This window comes from Mustela nivalis (genome assembly GCF_964662115.1).
Source record: "Mustela nivalis genome assembly, chromosome: 8".
Taxonomy (NCBI): domain Eukaryota; kingdom Metazoa; phylum Chordata; class Mammalia; order Carnivora; family Mustelidae; genus Mustela; species Mustela nivalis.
This window is the reverse complement of record NC_139027.1, coordinates 12,091,882-12,114,564: the sequence shown is the minus strand read 5'-3', so window position 1 is coordinate 12,114,564 and position 22,683 is coordinate 12,091,882. Positions and strand designations below refer to the sequence as shown.

General features: G+C 38.4%; 1 long non-coding RNA gene across 3 annotated transcripts; it reads right to left on the bottom strand.

Annotated features, from left to right (window-relative positions):
* Window positions 1-1,145: 1,145 nt before the first annotated feature.
* Window positions 1,146-17,723, bottom strand: LOC309871871. 3 transcript variants are annotated; one of them, XR_014315535.1, is made up of 5 exons: window positions 17,636-17,723; window positions 15,562-15,659; window positions 10,366-10,434; window positions 2,355-2,440; window positions 2,088-2,243 (listed from the first exon to the last, which is right to left on the bottom strand). It is a non-coding gene; the product is annotated as an uncharacterized lncRNA (long non-coding RNA). The 3 variants fall into 3 exon arrangements; XR_014315534.1 differs by lacking the exons at window positions 2,088-2,243; window positions 10,366-10,434 and adding an exon at window positions 1,146-1,298; XR_014315536.1 differs by lacking the exon at window positions 10,366-10,434.
* Window positions 17,724-22,683: the final 4,960 nt, after the last annotated feature.

Here is a 22,683-nt window from a genome sequence, read left to right as displayed (position 1 = left end):
AAGCAGGACCAGGGGGAGGGGAAAAGGGAGAGAGAGAAGCAGACTTCCCACAGAGCAGGAAGGCCCACATAGGACCACATCCCAGGACCCTGGGATCATGACACAAACTGAAGGCAGACACTTAACTGACTTGACCACCCAGGCACCCTGACATTGTGCCCATATAAATGTCAATGATTCATCTCTTAAAATTTCAGAACAAAGTATATACTCACTATCATTTGTCTATTTAATCTAGGCTAACACTGCAGAATTATTTTTGACTACTTACAATCTGGTCTTAAGTGACAGAGTTTAATGTGAATTTCCCCCATTGTCTTAGACACTATTCCATATAAACACTTTAATTGTTCCAATTTATGAAATCTGTTTCCACTTCTATGGCCATGCTTCCTAGGATTTTTGGTGTATCCATTGCTGAGGTCAATGTGGGTTTAAGAGCACAGAGGCAATTAATGTTTTGGCGAAACTTAACTTGGGAGATGTAGAAGACAGACAGAATGTAGCTTGGTGCAAATAGATATGTGTTTTTCCAAATAGTCTAAAAGGAAGAACAAATTAAGTCTGAAGACAGATCTGAAAGAACATGGAGTCTGTACATTTATTGATTAACACTTACCCTCTTAAGCTGGCTATGTTCACTTGATTTGTTTGAACTTCAATTTTTTGTCTTCCCCATAGTCAATAGTGTCCCAAGTAAAAGCATAGAGAACTTACATGTTCCTCATTAAGGACTTAAGAATGAGTAATGTTTTCATATATCTCGTATCTAATCAAGGCATGAAGTTGTAGGGCACAATCAATTACCATTCACAATAAGACTACAAAAAAACCCTTATTAATATATATGCTAATTGTTTTCCTTTGATATGGTCATAGTCTTCCCAAGGCTGTAGTTACTATATATAAAAATTACCAGATCTTTTGTGACCTCCGTAACACCATTGGCAGAATCAAAGAGAGAGCCACAGTATTCTGTGTGCTTCTGAGCAGACTCCTTATTGCTTCTTACTCCCATCAAGAGGCTCATAATCTCACCACCAATATTAGTCAGTTTCAGCTAGGCCCTCTAAGATAGATTCAAAGTTTTAACAGAATAGCTGTTTAATTCTCTTTCACATTTCAGTTTAAGACAGGTGGTTTTCTAAGTAGTGATGCCAGGACCCAGACTGCTACCATTCTAGTTCCATTGTCCATCAGGGATTTGGAGTCTTCTACTGGATCCTCTGTGCCCAAACTATGGGTGGGGAAGAAAGAATGTGGAAGATCATGTACATTCTTATGGGTTCCTGTTGTTGCTGTAATGAACAACCACAAAGTTAGTGACTTAAAACAAGACAAATTTATTATTTGACAATTCTATAAGTCAGAAGTCCTAAAATGGAGGTGTCAGAAGGATGAAAATTCTGAGCTGTGCTTTCTGAAATCACTCTAAATTTATGAATTCAAACCTCAGTGAAGTCGGTGCTGTTCCCACTAATTCTACTACATTTCTCAAGTCCATTGATTCTCAACATTTGTATATATCAGAGTCTCTTGGAGGACTTCATAGAAACATATTGCTACGTTTCTCATTCAGTGATTCAGGGTAGAAGTAGAGAATTTGCATTTCTAACAAGTTTTTAGGTGCTGCTCCTCTAATAACCACACTTCAGGAGCCCCTACAGTAGTCCGTTTGTTCTTGCATTTCTCTGATTATTTCACATCTCCTCTGGCCTCAGATTTCTAACACCTGTTCATTCTTCCCCACTTTTGAGTTGGTGGTAGTCTTGACACCTAACACAGTTTGCTTCTCAAACTGTAAGTGGGGAAGGATAATTCTTTCTTTATTTTTTATTTTCTTCTTCCTCTTCTTTTATTCCTTCCTTCCTTCCTTCCTTCCTTCCTTCCTTCCTTCCTTCCTTCTCTTTTTCTAGTATGTTGCTCATTTTTAATTTCTAAATTTTAAAAATTTCCAATATCTTTCTTTGGTAAAATACAATAGGTATATATTATGGTGTACAAAAAAAGAAAAAAGAAGAAAAAGAGCATAACTGTAAGTTAATTTTTTAAAGTTTTTATTTAAATTTCAGTTAGTTAACATACAGCTGGGGCATCTGGGTGGTTCAGTCTGTCAAGTGTCTACATTTGGTTCTGGTCATGATTGAGCCCTGTGTCAGGCTCCCTGCTTGGTGGGGTGTCTGCTTCTCCCTCTCCCTCAGTGTGCTTTCTCTCTCTTTCACTCTCAGGTGGCTAAATAAAATCTTTAAAAAACATGTAGTGTAATATTGTAACATTGTTAAGATTACATATTGAACAGACATCAAACATTCTGAAAATTTGCCACAATACTTTCTAAACACACAAGTTTGTACCTTCATTTCACTGAAAGCCAGAATCCCATGGTTGGTGGATCAGTGCCTTTCTGTAGGTCACAGTCTAGTAACAGTACTTTATATCCCTGAAAATAGAGCAGTCAGAAGCAGCTTCTCTCATGCCCCATTACCACATATCCACCCATCCACCCTCCCCCAGTATTCCCCATTAATACAGGTAAACTATCAGCAGTCTTAGGAAGGTTGAGCCTTTTTGTCTACTCAGTGCAGTTGTTCTAGCATTCTTTCCTCTTCCTCTCAAATTCCATGTTTTCTCTACTGCATGATTCCCATCAGAAAAACCACCACCACCACAACAAAAAAACAGTGGTACTTTTCCCCCTTTAAAAAAAAAAAATTAAAGCCTTTTTGGAACTTTTATTTCTCTCCAGCTATTTCTTGTATAGCATAACTCTTCAGAAGAGCTTATAGTCATAAACCAAACCAAACTAGACCAAACAAACAAAACTATGTTCTCCTGGGAATTGCAGATCCTTCAGTCTATTGGAAGTGTTGGTTCAGAATTAAACTTGATCTTGTATTGCTACTGCTCATCTGTTGTATTAGCATCTTGGTGCTAAAGGATGAGTGAATCTGTCCTCACAAATATGTTTTTAACAAATAACCCAACCTAGTTTCCTCCCCTCCCACCACCAGTTAAGCCAGGGTGAGGTTTAGTTCAATCATTGTGGCTGTCTTCACCACACCATTAATGAAGACACAAACTGAGCTGGACCCAGCACCAGACTCAACATTATCTAACCACTCACCTCCTGAGAGACCTAGTTAATTGCTATTTCCCACACATCTTTCTTTGCAATTTCTGCTTTAAACTGAGACAATTTCGATGAATGTTTCAAGTGTGATTTCATTAGATGATGTCAAGCACTTAATAAAAATCAAGATCTATTACAGTTATGTTTTTCCTTCTTCTGCTTCATAATTTCCAAATTAAAAATAACCACATGTCTGGCATGATTTGTCTTGGCCTAGTCTTGATCCTCATTGCCCCCAAAACTGTTATCTTCACACTTGCCAATATTTCCTTTTTTAAATATAATTTGCCCAAGATGATTGTTGACTTTGCCTTGTGAAAATTTACAGGATTGTCATCTCACGTCTTGACTTGTTTCTTCCATTCTTATTCAGTTTCCTGTATTTTCTCAGGACACTGTATTTTCTTTGGCGTGTACTAATGTAATTTATTCTACCTTTCTTTTTAAAGATTTATTTATTTGAGGGGGGAAGAGGCAGAGGGAAAGAATTTCAAACAGATTCTCCACTGAGCACAGAACTTGACACGGGGCTCAGTCTCATGACCCATGAAATCATGTCCTGATGACCTGAGCTGAAACCGAGTCAGATGCTTAACCAACTGAGACTTCCAGGCACCTAATTTACTCTACTTTCTTCACAGCATCTCTTTATTTGACAAAGGAAGCATCCTTCTGCCCCCTCTCCCCCACCAAGAAATATTTTCTTTTGCCTTCCCAGGAGCCATTCTCCTCTCTGAGTTTATCCTGAATCTGTGAGCATAAGGATGTATGACTTCTACATATCATTCCCACTGACCTTGATTTTTGTGGATGTGGGAATGGGGGAGGTTATAAAAGGCAATTTAAAGCAAGAAGTCACAGTAATTATTCTTTTCTTTCCTGAACATTTTTTAAGCAGACACACAGCAGCAGCCTGGTGTACTGCTCTGCTTGCCCGAGAGTAAAGGAAGGAAAGAATGTCATCCTCTATGTTGGTCATAGAGGAATTTGACTCTTCTGAGTATATGCCTTGAACCTGAAACTACTGGGATAAGTCTAAGATAATAAAGATTAGAGCTGTTCATCTATCCACTTGCCTAAAATGTTAGGATGACTAACTTATCCTGATTTGCCCAGGACTTAACCAGTTTTAACTCAGCAAGTCCTATGTCTTGGGAAACCCCTCAGTCCCAGGTAAACCTAGACAGTTGGTTACCTTATATGGCACAGAAGCATCTTGTTCCCTGTTGGATATCCATGACCAATGACCTCTCCTGGCAGTGTGCTTTCATAGATGTGATACTTTTTTGCCTAACTCAAGCAACACAACTGTCCTCAGTTTGTGATTTATGGATGTGCATATGTTGAGGGTGGATGGGTGTGGAAAAATGGGAGATGGTCAGGAATTGGGAAGCCAAGAGAAATATAAAATCCTTACAATATACCTATTACACACATATATGCAAACTTCTCTGTTCCCACCATCGTTGTATTAGGGCCTTTTGGTCATTGCAAATCTTGCATCAAATATTTAACATGCAGGATCTTCATTACAGACCTTACTTACCATCGATTTGCCAATGCTTACAGGTGAAATTGAAAGATTGCTTTGGCTGGGTGAAATGGGAATGGATGGGAAGCTCTTCTCTCCCCATGTTCTTCCAACTTAGGAAAGTACCAGGGAGTGAACTTCTATATCTCTTCCCACCATATAGTAGCTCTTCCTTAAGGGAGGATAAGTGGCTACTCTGGTTGTCTAGAAGCTAGCATTTAGGCCATACTTTATTTATTTTATATTTAAAATTATCTTATTTTATTTAAATTAATTAACATATGGGGTAGCATTAGTTTCATATGTAGAGTTCAGTTATTCATCAATTGCATTTATACCCAAAGCTCATTACATCATATGCTCTCCTTAATGCCCATTACCCAGTTACTCCATCCCCCCACCCACTTTCCCTCCAGCAACCCTCAGCTTGTTTCCTATATTTAAGAGTCTCTTAGCATTTGTTTCCCTCTCTGATTTTGTCATATTTTATTTTCCCTCTCTTCCCCTATAATCCTTTGATTTGTTTCTTAAATTACAAATGAGTGAAACAACATGATCTTGTATTTCTCTGACATCTTTTGCTTAGTATAATACCTTCCAGTTCCATCCATGTCATTGCAAATGGTAAGATTTAATCCTTTTCAATGGCTGAGTTTTATTTATATATTTATTTATATTGAAGAAATATATATATATAAATATTTATATATATTATATGTTATATATATATATATATAAAAATATAATCTTTATCCATTCATCTGTCAATGAACATCTGGGCTCTTCCTATAGTTTAGCTATTGTGGACAATGCTGCTATAAGTACTGGGGTGTAGGTGCCCCTTCAGATCACAACATTTGTATCCTTTGGGTAAATACCTAGTATACCTAGGTATACCTAGTAGTGTTGGGTCATAGGGTAGCTCTATTTTTAACTTTTGAGGAAACTCCATACTGTTTTCTAGAGTGACTGTACTAGATTACATTCTCATCAACAGTGTAAGAGGGTTCCCCTTACTCTGCATCATCACCAATATTTGTTTCCTGACTTGTTAATTTTAACCTTTCTTACTGGTGTGAGATGGTATCTCATTGTGGTTTTGATTTGTATTTCCCCAATGCTGAGTGATGTTGAGCATTTTTTTCATGGGTCTGTTGTCCATCTGTATGTCTTCTCTGGAGAAATGTCTGTTCATGTCTTCTGCCCATTTCTTGACTGGATTATTTGTTTTTTTGGGTGTTGAGTTGGATAAGTTCTTTATAAATCTTGGATAATAAACCTTTATCAGATATGTCATTTGCAAGTATCTTCTCCCATTCTGTAGGTTGTCTGTTGGTTTTGTTGACTGTTTCCTTTGCTGTGCAGGGCTTTTTATCTTAATGAAGTCCAAATAGTTCATTCTTGCTTTTGTTTCTCTTGCCTTTAGAGATGTGTCTTGCAAGAAGTTGCTGTGGACAATGTTGAAGAAATTACTGCCTGTGTTCTCCTCTAGGATTTTGATGGATTCCTACCTCACATTTAGGCTTTCATCCATTATGAGTCTATTTTTTAGTATGGTATAAGAAAATGGTTCAGTTTCATTATTCTGCATTTGGCTGTCCAATTTTCCCAGCACCATTTGTTGAAGAGACAGTCTTTCTCCCACTAAATATTCTTTCCTGCTTTATTGAAGATGAGTTGTCCATAGAGTTGAGGGTCCGCTTTTGGGTTCTCTATTCTGTTCTGTTATCTATGTGTATGTTTTTGTGCACTTATCATACTGTCTTGACAATTACAGCTTTATAATACAGCTTGAGGTCTAGAACTATGATACCATCAGCTTTGGTTTTCTTTTTCAACATTTCTCTGGCTATCCATTGTCAAAGAAGTCAAACTCTCACTCTTTGCAGATAACATGATACTTTATGTGGAAAACCTAAAAAACTCCTCCAAAAAATTGCTAGATCTTATACAGGAATTCAGCAACATGGAAGGATATAAAATCAATGCACAGAAATCAGTTTCATTTATATACACCAACAATGAGACAGAACAAAGAGAAATTAATCATTCAATCCCACTTAAAATTGCACTGAAACTCATATGACACTTAGTAATAAACCTAACCAAAGAGGTAAAGGTACTGTACTCTGAAAACTATAGAACACTTATAAAAGAGATTCAGGAGAACACAAAGATTTAGAAAACATTCCATGCCCATGGGTTGGAAGAACAAATATTGTTAAAATGTTTATACTACCCAGAGCAATCTACATATCCAATGCAATCCCTATCAAAATACCATCAACATTTTTCAAAGAGCTGGAACAAATAATCCTAAAAATTTGTATGGAAATAGGTCATACTTTAAATTACAGAGTTACCTTTGACCTCTCAAGTTTACAGTTGTCTCAACACATATCTCTCTTTCATTGCCTTCCTCATGAATCTTTGGGCTCTGGGCCCAGGGCTATCTTCAAAGTCTCTCTGCAAGTTGGTAAGCTTCTCTGCTTGCAAGTGAGTAAGCAAATGGACAAGGAATCTATTCTTCAGAGACAATCTTCCCTCAGGCAGATTCCAAACTTAGTGTGGAATGATGTGGTGGTTATAGTCTCAGGTTCAAGTTACATTCTTGAGTCCAATTTTTAACAGAGTGTGTGTGTATAGAGAGTACATATACTGTTGTAGGCTACTAATATGGTTGATCCCAGTTAAGAAATAGCATCAAGAAACAGGTATTCCTAGCTAGGGTATAAAAGGTAGATCTTTAGAAGAGGTTTTTTTTTTTTCTTGTTATACATATATTTTTAAAGATTTTATGTATTTATTTGAGATAGAGAAGCAAGAGAGAAAGAGAATGGAGTGGGGTGGGAAGGGTATATGGAAAGGGAAAAGCAGACTCTGTGCTGAGCAGGGAGTCTGATATGGGGCTCAATCCCAAGGACTCGATCCCAGGACCCCAGGATCATGATCTGAGCCAAAGTCAGATGCACAATCAACTGAACTACACAGTCACCCCTTTATTGCTATATTTTATTTTTCACTCAGCTGGTGTGGTGGAGGGAACCTAGTTTACTGTTTGACAATCATTAATCTATTTATCTACATATCTACTTTGGCCTTTTCCACATTGTTATATAATTGGAACCATAAAGCATGTAGCTTTGGTTCTTCCTCTAAGAAATAGATGAAGATTTATCTCTGTCTTTTTTGTGATTTCATAGCTTGTTTATCTTCATCAGTGAATAATATTCTATTGAATGGATGTACCACAGTTTATTTATTCATTCACCTATTGGAGGGCATCGTGATTGCTTTCAGTTTTTGGTTATTATGAATGAAACTACTATAAATGTTTACATTCAAGTTTCTTGTGGACACAGGTTTTCAAATCAATTGAGTAAATACCTCAGAGCATGATTATGTGATAGTATGGTAAGACTGTGTTTAGTTTTATAAGAAACTGCAAGATTATCTTAAAAAATTGGTACTTTGTTTTTCATTTTCACCAACAATAAATGAGAATTCCTATTGCTTTGCATCTTGGTATTGTCAGTTATTTGCATTCTAGCATGTAATAGGTTTTTTATGGAAGAAAATTACATGTATAATTGCCAATTTCCCAATAAACATTTGTTCTGCATAGTCTTTCAGAGTAAAGACTTACAAGGTTCCATATCTAAATATGCAGTCATGGATACAGCCCAGACATGAGGAAGTAACTTCTGATTAGGCTAGACCCTCTATAAAAACTGGAAAAATCCATCTTCTTTTCCCTCAATTTACCCAGAAGAGACTCAAATGCCTACTGAGATCAAGCAGGTATATTCTGTAATGAGTGGGTCTCCTAGAAGACAATAGTGATGAGGATTGAGACAAAGTTGGAGAAGCAGGTCTTGCCCAAATTTTGAATAGCTATTCTTCTCCAAATGCTTGTTGCCATAGGAAATCAAATGCAGGTGACCAAATCTTCTAATTTTTCAAGAGATGTTAGTCTAAATTCTATATGAAATCTGATTTTTATTTTTTTATTTTTTTTAAAAAGATTTTATTTATTTATTTGACAGAGATCACAAGCAGGCAGAGAGGCAGGCAGAGAGAGAGGAGGAAGCAGGCTCCCTGCTGAGCAGAGAGCCCGATGTGGGGCTCGATCCCAGGACCCTGGGATCATGACCTGAGCCGAAGGCAGCGGCTTAACCCACTGAGCCACCCAGGCGCCCCTGAAATCTGATTTTTAAAAGTGAGAATCTAATGAAAATCATCCTAACATATTCTTCAGGGCAAAACAAACACAGAGACTTAAGCTTCTATTTCATCTCTGGTTGAAACCGTTGTGGGCAAAGAGTAGCTTACTCTAGAAGACATTTTTTATTTTATTATTTACATTTTTTTAATTTAAATTTTTATTATTTTTTAAAATTTCAGTAGAGTTAAATACAGTGTCTTATTCCTTTCAGTGTACAGGATGATGATTGAACAATTCCATATATTACTCAGTGCTCATTAAGATAAATGTACTCTTACTCCCCTTCACTGATTTCACCCGTCTCTGTTTCTTAAACTCCACATATAAGTGAAGTCATATGGTATTTGTCTTTCTCTGACTGGTTTATTTTGCTTAGCACTGTATTCTCCAGATACAACCATGTTGTTGCAAATGGCAAGATTTCATTCTTTTTATGGCTGAATAGTATTTCATTGAGAAAGAGAGAGAGTGAGAGAGAGAGAGAGAGTGTGTGTGTGTATCACAATGGGATATCACCTCGCACCTGTAAGAATGGCTAAAATCAACAACACAAGACACAGCAGGTGTTGGTGAGGCTGTGGAGGAAAAGATATACTTGTGCACTATTGGTGGGGTTGCAAACTGGTCCAGTCACTGTGGGAAACAATATGGAATTTCCTCAAAAAATTAAAAGTAGAACTACCCTATGATACAGTAATTAAACCACTGGGTATTTACCCAAAGAATATGTAAACACTAATTCAGAGGGATACATGTACCCCTGGTCTTTATTGCAATATTACTTACAATAGCCAAATGATGAAATGGATAAAGAAGATGTGGTGTATACATACAATGGAAGACATTTTTAAAGGATATTTAATCTGAGAATTGTCATGGTCTGAAGAGATTAAATGGGATATTAGTTAGGAAACCTTTAAGTGTCACAAAAGATTATGCCACTTGGACTAAAGTTTTGGCAGTACAGCTGGACAGAACTGGACTATTTGCAGGAAGTTTGGGTAGATTTAACTCTATCTGGTGGTAAGTTGGAGAAGGGTGGGTTGAAGTGGGAGTATGGATCAAAACTCTCTCTACATGTTTCTACAGACCTAAGAGAATAGATATGCTATTTATTGAGACACAGATAACTGGAAGAGGAGCAAGGGAAAGTGTTACTGACCTGGAAGAACAATTATGGGTATTATTACCTCCATTGTACAGGTAGAGGAACTGAGGTTTTGAGAGATTAAGTAACTTGCTCAAAAATGACACAAAAAATATATTGCCAAGTCAAAAATCAGACCTAGGACTTTTGAATCCTAATTCCAGATTACTACCACTGTTTCATGATCCCAAATGTGTTTTCATTATTTTTGATCTGAAGTGAATGTCAGGAGGAGAAAAATGATTTCCATTAGGACTTGGTAGAAAGAGTGGCCTCATTGACCTCGGATGGCCTCCAAGCTGGAAAATGAATGAAGAATCACAAATACTTACCCACAGCCCAGATAATGGAAAACATTTCATTGACTGAGTGAAGAATTATAGTTTGTAAATGTTCACTTACTTTGAAGAAAGAAAGGGAAGGGAAGAGAGTGAAGAATGTGTAAGAAAACAATTGAAATTACTCATGCAAGACAATAGCAAGTCATGCTTTATCTATTCTAATTAATGCCTAAGACGTTTCTGAGTTGAACTCTGGGCTGCTTCTGTGCTGCCTGGTTTCTAATATTCTCAAATATAGTCAGAGAATTGCCCCCATGAGAGATAAGGCAGCAAAGAGAAACAAAGGTATGCTATTTAAGAGAGAGATTTACAAAACAGCTGAGTGGAAGAGGAGGAAGTGAATAAGAACAGAGCCCTAATATGAGAAATGGCTTCATCTTTTCTGGTGTCTCTTCTGGGACTTTGTCACCTGCTTGGCTCTCTAAAGTGAAGGCCTCAGACCTTAGAGAGAGTCTCTGCCTCTGAGATGCGTAGCAAGCTAGACAACCAGGTGAGCAGGTGCATATAAAGACTGATTTGAGTCTTTACTGGAAACACCTCTTTACTAATAAAGAAGAGCACTTCTGTGGGCAGAGAAACATTTTGATTGATTATTTGAAGGTGGAGGTTGAGACCCTAAAACCATGAATTTAGTCAGTGTCTAGAAATCAGAAGGGTCAGCTACATCACTGCGCTAAGATAATTAATAATGTGTGCTTGCAGCCCAGCAAGGACATGGGAGATGGTGAAAGAGAGCTATTGTCTAATATGACAAAAATAGTTGAGGACATTTAAAGAGAAGGGATGTTTACTTCTTAATTTTTTTTTTTTTTTTTTTTTAAGATTTTATTTATTTATTTGACAGAGAGAGATCACAGTAGACAGAGAGGCAGGCAGAGAGAGAGAGAGGGAAGCAGGCTCTCCGCTGAGCAGAGAGCCCGATGCGGGACTCGATCCCAGGACTCTGAGATCATGACCTGAGCCGAAGGCAGCGGCTTAACCCACTGAGCCACCCAGGCGCCCCATTTACTTCTTAATTTTAATTTATTATTATCATAACAGTATAAACCAAACCTCCTGCCATACTAGTTACTCCATGTTCAGTAATACCTGCCACATAACTGCATGTTTTCTGGGACTTCTGTAACAAAGTATCACAAAATGGATGCTCAAATAACAGAAATTGTCACATAGTTCTGCAGATGAGAAGTGTGAAATCAAGATGGTGTCAGGTTTGGTTCATTCAAAGGAATCTTAAGTGGAATCTATGCCTCAGCTTCTGGTCACTTCAGGCATTCTTTGGCTTATAAATGGTGATCTCTCTGTGCTCACATCATTTTCCTTCTATGTGTCTCTATCTCTCATTTCTCATTTCTTTATAAGGACCCTTTTGTAACCTGATCATCTGAAAAGTCCCTCTTTCCAAATAAGGTAATATTCATTATTCTATATTATAATAAGTTACTAAGGGCTAGGAGTCCACCATCTTTTGAGATGGGGGTCACAATTCAACCCAGAACAACAAAAAACATCTGTTTAAGATCTATTTTTGTTCTATCAATTAATTAATTAATGGAGTAACATAGAAGATATTGTGATATCAAGGAAAGGAATGAATTCGACACCAGAGTCAATATATTGAAGAACAAAGATATTACTGGGGGAATCATGGTATGATTAAAAAGAAACACACACACACACACACATACACACACACAAGTCAGATAAACCATAGGTAGGTTTTAAGAGATGAGTTATAAGCCAACTACCCTGCCTCTTACTTCCAGGTTTATTACTGAAAAGTATAATTGAGTTTGAGCTATTTCATAAGATAGGGCATATCAAATAACACGTGGGTTACAATTTTTTTCAGTATGAACTTTCACTTTTATACAATACCCAACTCTATTTTACACAAAATTCTTACCCTAGGACAGAGCCAAGATTTGTTCTTACAATGACTGCTAAAGACTTTTGTGGAGAGGGGAAGGCAAATTAAACAACCTATACTGTACTTGTCCTTGAAATAACACCCCAAAGCCAGAGGGAATTTATGAAACAACTTTAAGGGTATCTTCACAGTCTCAGCTTCTGTCTCTCCATATTTCAGACAGAAAGTCAGTTATATGCAGTACTTTGCAAACATTTTGGCTCAAGAAATCTTCTAGCACAGTAGGCATGAAGGAATCTTAGAAACTGGAATCTCTGTACCCATGCTTTCTTTGCATTTCATGTGTCCTAGCAGAGCTTAGGAGGTCCATGGGAAATATGCTTGTCTTTGATCAAATCACTGAGCAATAATGTTCAGGTAACTGGGCTCATACTGGGATTCATGTGACTAGCAAACATACCTTGGGAGAGGACATTTGTAGTGTAAATAAGGGAATATTCTCAGGCACTGGGCAGAAAGAATGTGAATTATGAATAGACGTTATAATATGGAGATGAAATATCCACCAGACAGAGAAAGAAGCTACCTGACAGGAAATCAATGAGGCCCTACATTATCCGTCTACAACCTTGAAGTGTCAAATATCTCTCTCCATGACTATTGGGCTAATAAAATTGTTTGAAATGAGTAATTTGGATAGAATTTCCTTAGAGTCCAAGGAAGAAAGTTTTCTTTCTATCTGCATGTCATTTTTTAAAACCATGAACCAACTCATTAGCACCTCTGAAGAGGTTTTAAAAGTAGAGAGACTGATCCAAAGAATGACTGAAGTGAGTGACTACCATTTTTTATGGTACAATTCTCCTACAAGAATTTGAACTGATAGCTAGAGTTGAGGAATTTCTGCAGTACATTAATAAAAAAGATTGTTTTTAGGCAAAAGGTAAAAGGAAGTGGTATTGTCTATTCTCAGGGAATAGCTTGGAACAAAAGAGCAGCACTGGTGGCCACAGCTCAGATTGGAGAAGATGATGTTATGAGTACGACTGAGCCATCTGAAGTCAAATTCCTGACAGTTGAGGACCTGGAGAGTAAAGAGCTATATGACTTCCACTTCTACTTTTGGGAGGAGGTAGTCATTGGAAGATGACTGGTGACTACACTCACAAATTGCTCTCTGTACTTGGGCCTGTGGCGATTACACTGGTAATGGCTCAGGACATTGTGTCACATTGGTGGGGATGAACCTAGCCATGGAAAAAAGTAGTACCCAGGTCCAAGTGGGGAGTACATATGAAGCAGAATCCTGGGACGGATGAGGGGAAATATCCTTTGTTGGCTATGAGGAATGATGATGGATATTTCTTAGGAAACTGTGCTTTGGTCACAAGAATCTGGCTTGAACTATGTGGAAGCTGAGGGTTTGGAAGGATGAGAATATGCATGCAGATTGGAGAGCTGAGTCATCCATTTCTCTGGTAGTGATTAAACTTAGTTGCTATAGCTTCCCATTCCTTTTCTGGAGGTAAAGACTTCAAACAGAATGAAGTGGATAGGCTCCCCTCCATAATAATATGTCTTATTATTGTTTGGATGTATAAGTTCCAGAAGTGAGTCCTGACTCTTAGTATGAAGAGGAATATTGGAAGATAAAATCTGGGATTCAGCCCACTATTCTGGACAAATTAAAGGTATAGAAACTTTCTTTACGTTGGAAGAGACCCAATTAGAAATTAGCATCCTTGTGTGGAATGTGGGAAGAAAGAAACATCCAGTAAGAAAACAAGGGTGGAAGTTTCTTAGTTGATCAAAGGAGGGATGTGGGAAAGCCAGCATCTGAATGGGTGGCAAAATTCCCCATACTTTCAGATATTTCACGTGGAGGTGTCTGAAAAGTAGATTGATCCTGAGAAGTTTACATATGGAAAGATGTGGGATACCAATCCTATGGAGAATCATGTTTAAGCCAATTTCACTGGAAATGGAAAAGAGAGGATACCTTAGTTGACTTCCACTTGATTGTCATGTTTGAGCTTATAAATAGCCTTAAGGACAACCAGCCAGGAAAGAATGGGGGCAGGGAGTCAGATCCAAGACACTACAATGTGTTGCCATAAGGATATCAAGAACCCAACTTGGGGGCACCTGGGTGGCTCAGTTGGTTAAGCGACTGCCTTCAGCTCAGGTCATGATCCCAGGGTCCTGGGATCGAGTCCCACATCAGGCTCCCTGCTCCTTGGAGAGTCTACTTCTCCCTCTGACTTTCTCCCCTCTCATGCTCTCTTTCACTGTCTCCATCTCAAATAAATAAATAAAATCTTAAAAAAAAATCCAATTTGGGAAACAGGGCACCTTCATCTCATCCTGGAGAAGCCATGTGCTTCTGTGGGAAGAGCTCAGGTGTTACATGGTCAGACAGACATGGGTTTGCATCCTGTATCTCCTAGGCCAGTTACATGACCTAATCTGGTATCTGAGTCTCACTTCCCTCCTCTGAAAAATACAAGATTTCTGTCAAGATTAACAAGAATGTATGTAAAGCTCATAGAAGGCACTTTGTAGAGCAGGATGTCCTGTACATAATAAGAACTCAGTGCGATTTTGCAATAACAGTATTTTGTAAATTTGAGTAAAGCACATTTATCCTTGTGTATGTACTTGTCTCTGAAATCTACTCCAAGCATCACTATCTACCCTCAGGAGTCAGGCTGTTTCCTCCCATTCCCTCTTGAGGCAGTATGGTCGTTGAGAGTGCAAACTCTGGTGTTAGCTTGCCTGGATTAGATGCCTGGGTCTGTCATTTACAACCTGTATGGCTTGCGTAGGTATCTTAGCCTTTCTCAGTCTTATTTTTCATATCTGTAAATTGGAGATTATAACAATCCTGAATCCTCTAAAGAACTATACATATATCTGTGTGAAGCTCTTAGAAGAGTCATAAATGCTCAATGAATGTTTATTGTTATTGCTATGGATTTATTTTCATACATCACAGCCAAGAGACACATTCTTCCGATATCAGTAGAGAGGGGCTGAACATGGGCATCCCTCTGACACTGTGCTTCAAGGAACTATTAGACTGATCTGAAACTGTCTCCAGAACATACCAATTCTGAGACCTGCTGAGGGTCTTATGGAAGCCCAACCATATTAGCTCATGATAAACCACCATGTATGTTATTGTTCATGTATGAAGAGTTTTCCAAAGGTCAGGGTCAAGCTTCAAAGTCTCATAATGCCCCTTCATGCAGTGAATGAATGATCATTCATTCACTCAGTCATTCATTCATCAAATGTTTATTGAGCACTGATCTTACCAGGCAACAAATCTGTTGTGGATCAGCTTGGGAAGCCATATTGGGAGGAGGGTAGGAGCCAAGTGGAAGGTGATGCAGTAGCACTGATGTCCTTGTTTCTACAATGACAGGGAGTAGAGTGGGAGTGATTACAGGAAATACAGCATCCTGGACAAACCACATGCAGATTCATAAGAGAATTCTGGGCAGCTGAGTTTCTGCCTGACTGGGGGTCAGGGGTGGGTCATTGATAATATTTCCTGAGGTTTGCCTCTTTCTCACACAGACCACTTTGTCTTCTGTTTTATTAAAGATAGGATGTATGCCAAAAGGGGAAGCAAGCTTTAAGTACAGCTCAGAATAGAAAGTGAGATCTGTACTTGGCTGAAGGCCATTCTTGCTGCTCTTCCATTGGGCGCCCCTCTCATTGGCTGGGCTTCCCGCCCACCAGGGCAGCCTCAAGGTGACTGCTCTCGGGTTCACCACTTGTTTACTCTCTGAATGTGCAGGAAAAGAATTGAATGCACGCTCTCCTTCCATCCTACCCTCTCACACGGTAGTGTCCTCTGAGCTAAAGCTTTTAATGCCCTCTGCTTTTTTCAAGAAAATGTTTTGAAATGCTGATTTTCTGAGGAAAATACAAACAAACCTATAATTCCATACTTGGATGTAGATTTTGCTGACTTTGTAATCAAGCACTCTCATGTCACTATTTTATTTTCCATCTAGCAACACCATCAGGCAGGTAGGGAATTTGCGTCCATTCCCATGGAACACTGTTGTGCTGGGGGCGCGGTTTGGACTGTATAGGAACATTCCTTTACTATTTCAGATACAGTAGTCTTCCCCTCCCTTAGCTATACTTTTGATTTCCGAGGCTTCAGTCACCCTCAGTAAACCTGAAAACATTTTATTTTTTAAAAGATTTTATTTATTTATTTGATAGGCAGAGATCACAAGTAGGCAGAGAGGTAGGCAGAGAGGCAGGCAGAGAGAGAGAGAGAGAGCAGGAATCAGGCTCCCTGCTAAGCAGAGACCCCGATGCGGGGCTCAATCCCAGGACCCTGGGATCATGACCTGAGCTCAAGGCAGAGGATTTAACCCACTGAGCCACCCAGGCACCCCCTGAAAACATTTTAAAACATTTTTGATTTTATTATATATTTAATAAAACATTATATATTTAATAAAACGTGACTTCATTATATATTTATATAACTCTTGACTTCTTGCCATTTGTTTGAGTTTTGTTCTCCTTAATTGTAAAGATTGATGTTTTTTAAATTTTTACTTTAATTTCAGTCAGTTAACGTTACATTAGTTTCAAAAGTACAGTATAGTGATTCAACAGTTCCATGCATTACTCTGTGCTCATCACTACAGGAGCACTCCTTCATTCCCATCACTTGTTTCACCCATCTCCGTTCGGGTACCCATCACCTTGTTCTTCATATTTAAGAATCTCCTCCTTGGTTTGTCTATTTTTCCTTTGCTTGTTTGTTTTATTTCTTAAATTCCACATATGAGTTAAATCATATGGTATTTTTCTTTCTCTGACTTATTTTGCTTAACATTATACTATTTAGATCCATCTATGTTGTTGCAAATGGTATGATTCCGTTCTTTTTTATGACTGAGTAATATTCCTGGGCGCACATATGTTTCCTTTCTCTTGTTGATGTGAAATATCTCATTGATTGATGTGTGAATGTTGAACTGCCCTGGTGAATGATTTTTTTTTCTTTTAATGTATTAGATTTAGTTTGCTAGTATTTTGTGGAGGATTTTTGCATCTATGTTCATCAGAGATGAACCGGTGGAAATTCATGAAATTCAGCCCCTCTTGCTTTCCAAGCCAATTGCTATGGAGATTCATTTCCCCCTTGCACTCCCTTGTGTGCTAGTCTGTATCTCACCTTCTCTGTGACCATGGCACCCTCCCCACTGCAGTGGTCATGACCTGTTTCTCTCCCAAACCATATCTTGGCCCTTTCTACATTCTTCGATGGGGCTTCTTCTTTAGTTTTAGTTGTGTAGTTTCATCTGCCAGTTTTCAGATCAATTTCTGGGGTATTTAAGATGATTTGATAGTTACCTAGTTGTGCCTTTGGGAAGAGGTAAGCCTAGGATCCTTTTGCTCTGCTGCCATTTTCACCCTCCTTTCCCTCAATAAGCCTTGGTTGGAAGCAGGTGATCCTCCTTCTCCTATATTGTCAGAAGGTCAAGAGTAGCCTACCCAGTGCTATGTCACAATGCTTATACTGTTCACCTCACTTTATCTCATACCCTAGACATTTTATCATCTCACAACATCACAGGAAGAAGGGTGACTACAGTATAATAAGTTATTTTGAGAGAGAAAGTGAGAGACCACATTCACTTAACTCTTTTTCATAGTATATTGTTATAATTGTTCTATTTTATTATAATAATTGTTGCTAATCTCTTACTATGTCTAATTTATAAATTAAACTTTATCTTATGTATGTATAAGGAAAAAAAACATAGTATATATAACATTTAATACTATCCATGGTTTCAGGCATCCCTTGCAGATAAGGGAGCCTACACTTGTGTTATATTCAGAGGTGAAATTTCAATAAACAATGGGGTCATGACTTGAAACTGTATTTCCTACTTTCTACCCCAGTTTTCTTGCTGCTACTCCAAGTGCTTGTTAGAATTTTGTTGGAAGAAGAGAAAGGAATGCACACTTTCACTGGACCTATTGATTTAACAGATCCAATAAGAACATAGTACCTTGAAAAGGTCTAGTCAGTCTTAGAAAGTAGTCCTGCTACCTCCCCGTTTAAGTGCATTCCTTTTAAATTCCTTCTTTATCATTAAAGGACAAATGGTGGAGCTTCTCTTGCTTCTCCTGCATGAGGATAATCTATCCTCCTGCATTTCTTAGCTTATCCTCCCTCAGCTCCTCATTATCTCCTGATATTGATTCTTCTATATATGGGAAGGAGAGAGGATATATTGATTATCTCTTCTCTTCCACCTCTATATACATTAACACCTTCTCTATGGGCCTATTATTATCTGCACTTTATCTTACAGAAATCTGTCCCAAGTTAAATATTTCTCCACCTAAATCCTATCTGCTCCTCCAGTTACCACTGTATCTTTATTCCAATTCTAGCAAAGCTTTGATAGGAATTACCCTCTACTTCTTCAGTGACCCTTAGCTCTCTCTAGTCTCGATTTGGTTCCCAGTGTTGCAGTTTCATTGGTTTTTCTGAGGTCACTACTGACCCCTGTGTTGGAAGATCCAGTGGGTACTTTCTAGTATTCATATTATCTGGTTTATCTGAAACATTGGACTTTGGATTAGGTCTCTCTTTGTCATATTTCTGCAGGTCAGCTGTTTTCAGATCCTCATACAGTATGTCATATAGACTTATTAAGTGAATAGATATTCAATGTTAACTGTGTTCCAGGAGCTATTCTAGAACCATGCTTTTGCCATATTTCATTACCTTGATCTTTAATAATGAAGTGAGTGTGTATGAGGGTACTTATGCCAAGTTCAGAAAGAAACAGCAAGGAGGACACTTGATACAATGGGACCAGGTGTTTTGTTTTGTTTTAAGAACTTTTTAAAAAAGATTTTATTTATTTATTTGACAGAGAGAGTCACTTCCACCTCAGGCTGGGCTGGCTGTCCAACCTCCGGGCTTCTGCAATGTATCACAGGAATTGTAGTTGCTCATTTGCTTTCTATTTTCTCTATTCATCAGTGCTCTCTTGGAAAGTAGACCTTTGTCTGATTTATATTTGTATCCCAAGCATCTAGCACAATAGATAGTTGCTGAGACCATGTGTATGGCATGATAGGTGATGTGTTGTGTGCTTAGTATATACAAAGATGTAAAAAAAAAAAGATTCAGGTATTGAAATAGGCTTACAATGTGTCATTTAATTAATTGATTCCACATATATTTTTTGAACATTTATCATAGGCCAGGCATTAGGTTAGGAGCTGGGTGTTCATTGGTGAACAAGAGAGGAATAATTTCTGCCCCAAGGGAACTTTAAAGGTGGTGAGAGAGATGTGAAGGAAATAAACATGTCAATAGACAGGTAATTGCAACCAAAAGAATTGTGAAGAAAGAAAAGGACATATAAAGTTATGAGAGAGAGGGTAGCAGAGTTGAGGTCCTAAGACTTACGTTGGGACTTCAGGAGAGGCCTCTCTCTGAGGGGCAACACTTGAACTGAGACCTGAGTGATGAGGAAGAGTGATCGATGTCTGTAAGAAGAGCATCCCCAGAGGTTGTGACAGCACATGTGGTGGCCCCAACACAGAAGAGCCCGGGATGGAGTGATCTGGCTAAAGAGTACTGAGCTCAAAGTACTGAGTGCAAGATGAGGTGGGAAAGATGGGGCGGGGCAGGTCATGATAGAGATGAGAAAGGATTTCAGTTTTATTCAATGTGTAATCCCATTTTTTAAAATAACTTTTTTTTTTTTTTTGGAACCATTTCAGATTTCGAGAATTCCTGAGAAGTTAGCACAGAGTTCCCATATATGCCATATCCAGCTTCCCTATCATTAGCATCTTACATGAGTGGAGTACATTTGTCAAAATTAAGAAATCAATATTTATACTTTATTATTAATTAAGGTCCATACTTTGGTTCAGATTTTTTTTTTTTTTTTTAGTTTTTATCTTATGTTCTTTTTCTGTTTTATTATTCCATTCAGGACACCACGTTAGAATTAGTCATCATATTTCCTAAGACTCTTCTTAATTGTGACAGTTTCTCAGACCTGTGTCTGATTATGTCTCTATCCCAAGTACCTAGCACAAGACGTGCAAGATGCTGGGGTATTGCAGGTTTATTGAGCGTAGAAACACAGACACTAGTCTCTCTCTCTCCCCACCTTTCAAACTATGTATATATATGCCATGGGGGGGGGGTTGAAAATTTTCCTGCATATTATTTTTCGTTAACACAGGGCACAGATGATCCTGGACACAGATCCACACCCACTGTTCGATGGAGCCTATTTCATTGGCAACTAAGAGCTGCCTTTACCATACTTTCTTTGGAAATTCCTATTTATATAGACAGATACATAAATGATAGATAATTTTTGAATTTTATGAGAACTCTACTTAGTTTCTGCCTTACTGCCAGGAAAACTTGGGGTTCTATGATAAACACATCATCTTAATCACCCTTCCTTCTTGCTTTGGCTCGTATCCCTGTTTTTTCATGTGTCCCGTCTCCCCTCGTCACTTCCTGTCTTCTTCCCATTAGCAGGGGTATAGGCCGGGGCTTCCTTTGACTTCAAACCTTGAGAACTGACTTTTTCAAGATGTTCAGTTCTGGAAATCTAAGAAATGTCTTCCTGCTTCCCTTTACAGAAGAAGTAGAGGCCCTAAGAAATGTCTTCCTGCTTCCCTTTACAGAAGAAGTAGAGGCCCTATTATATCCTTGAACTTTTCTCTTAACCTCATTTGCTCTGGCTTCTTCTGATCATATTGGCCTGAGAGGACGTGCAGACAGTCGACCTCTTCCTTTTAGTTCTCAAGTTATCCTTTACTTCCTACACCAGCAAGAGATTCAGGCCTCCTGCATGATAAACAGATTCCTCTCTAAAACAGCCAATGCTGTTTGCAAAAATGCATTTTTTTAACTCAGTGTCTTTTCTTTCTTTTTTAATTTTTTACCAGCATAGCCTCCCTTCATCTCTTTCTTCATCTCCAGCTTCCCTGAAAGGCTCTTCTTCATTCTAAGCACGACAAAGTATTATAAGCTTTGTGAGAATAGGGCAAGGCAGGACCCTTTCTCACATAAGTGTGATTCCTGCATGGATTTGTCAATCAGCAATATTTATTGAATCTAATATAAAAATTCTACACAAAGTAGCCCCATTAATAAACATACCTTATATAAATTTATGTTCAGCTAAACACATGTGTTTAGCAACACATGTTGCCTCCAGTGGTGGGGGAGGGTATATATCTTTATGTATGAAAAACTTTAATTGGGACACCTGGGTGGCTCAGTGGGTTAAAGCCTCTGCCTTCGGCTCAGGTCATGATCCCAGGGTCCTAGGATTGAGCCCCATATTGGGCTGTCTGCTCTGTGGGGAGCCTGCTTCCCCCTCTCTGCCTGCCTCTCTGCCTACTTGTGATCTATCTCTCTCTCTGTTTGTCAAATAAATAAATAAAATCTTCTAAAAAAAAATGAAAGAAAAACTTTAATTAAGTAGCAGGACCCAACTAACTAGAATAATTGTCTGAAGTTCCACTTTTAGGAGAGAGTGAAGAAGGAAAAGAAAAATAGGCCAAATGAAGGAAATCAGGGATATAGTAATTAAGAAGTACCCACAGCCTTCTGACCCACAACTAAAACTTAATCTATAGTTAGCCTGACTCCCTATTCAGTGCTAACAAGTATGAGATCCCAGGGTCATCAGATAAGGATTCCATGCTGTTTGTGTACCTGACCTTATAAATGTAAATCTAGAGAGTTGCTTATATTCTGGTGGCTTTTCTGCAGCGAGGGCTGAAATAAGAGAAGAGTATTGTGGGCTACAGAGGTGGACATTAAGAATCTACAGTCTGGGGCACCTGGGTGTCTCAGTTGGTTAAGCGACTGCCTTCAGCTCAGGTCATGATCTTGGAGTCCTGGGATTGAGTCCCATATCAGTCTTCCAGCTCTGTGGGGAGTCCGCTTCTCCCTCTGACCTTCTTCCTTCTCATGCTCTCTCTCACTCTCTCAAATAAGTGAATAAATAAAATCTTAAAAAAAAAAAAAAGAATCTAAAGTCTGGGTTCAAGTCCTTTGTTATTCAGGGTTTAAGTCTGAGTGAGTTAGGTGACCTTCTAATTTTGCTTTTCTCACTTGTGAAATGTATGATGGTGCTCTGAGAATTGAATGAGATGTTTTGTCTAGGCTGGTATGTAAAGTCCTTAGCATAGAATAAGCACTTAATAAATGTTAATTTCTAGTATAAGCTATTGTAACAATATGGGTTTCCTGATGGATCTAGTATTACCCACAATGTTTTACCATAACCATTCCAGGACTGCATTACTAAATCTGGAATGTATCCTGTGTGTATGTGTGTGCGTTAGTGTGTGTGCGTGCGCATGTGTGTGTGCGTGTGTGTGAATACTGT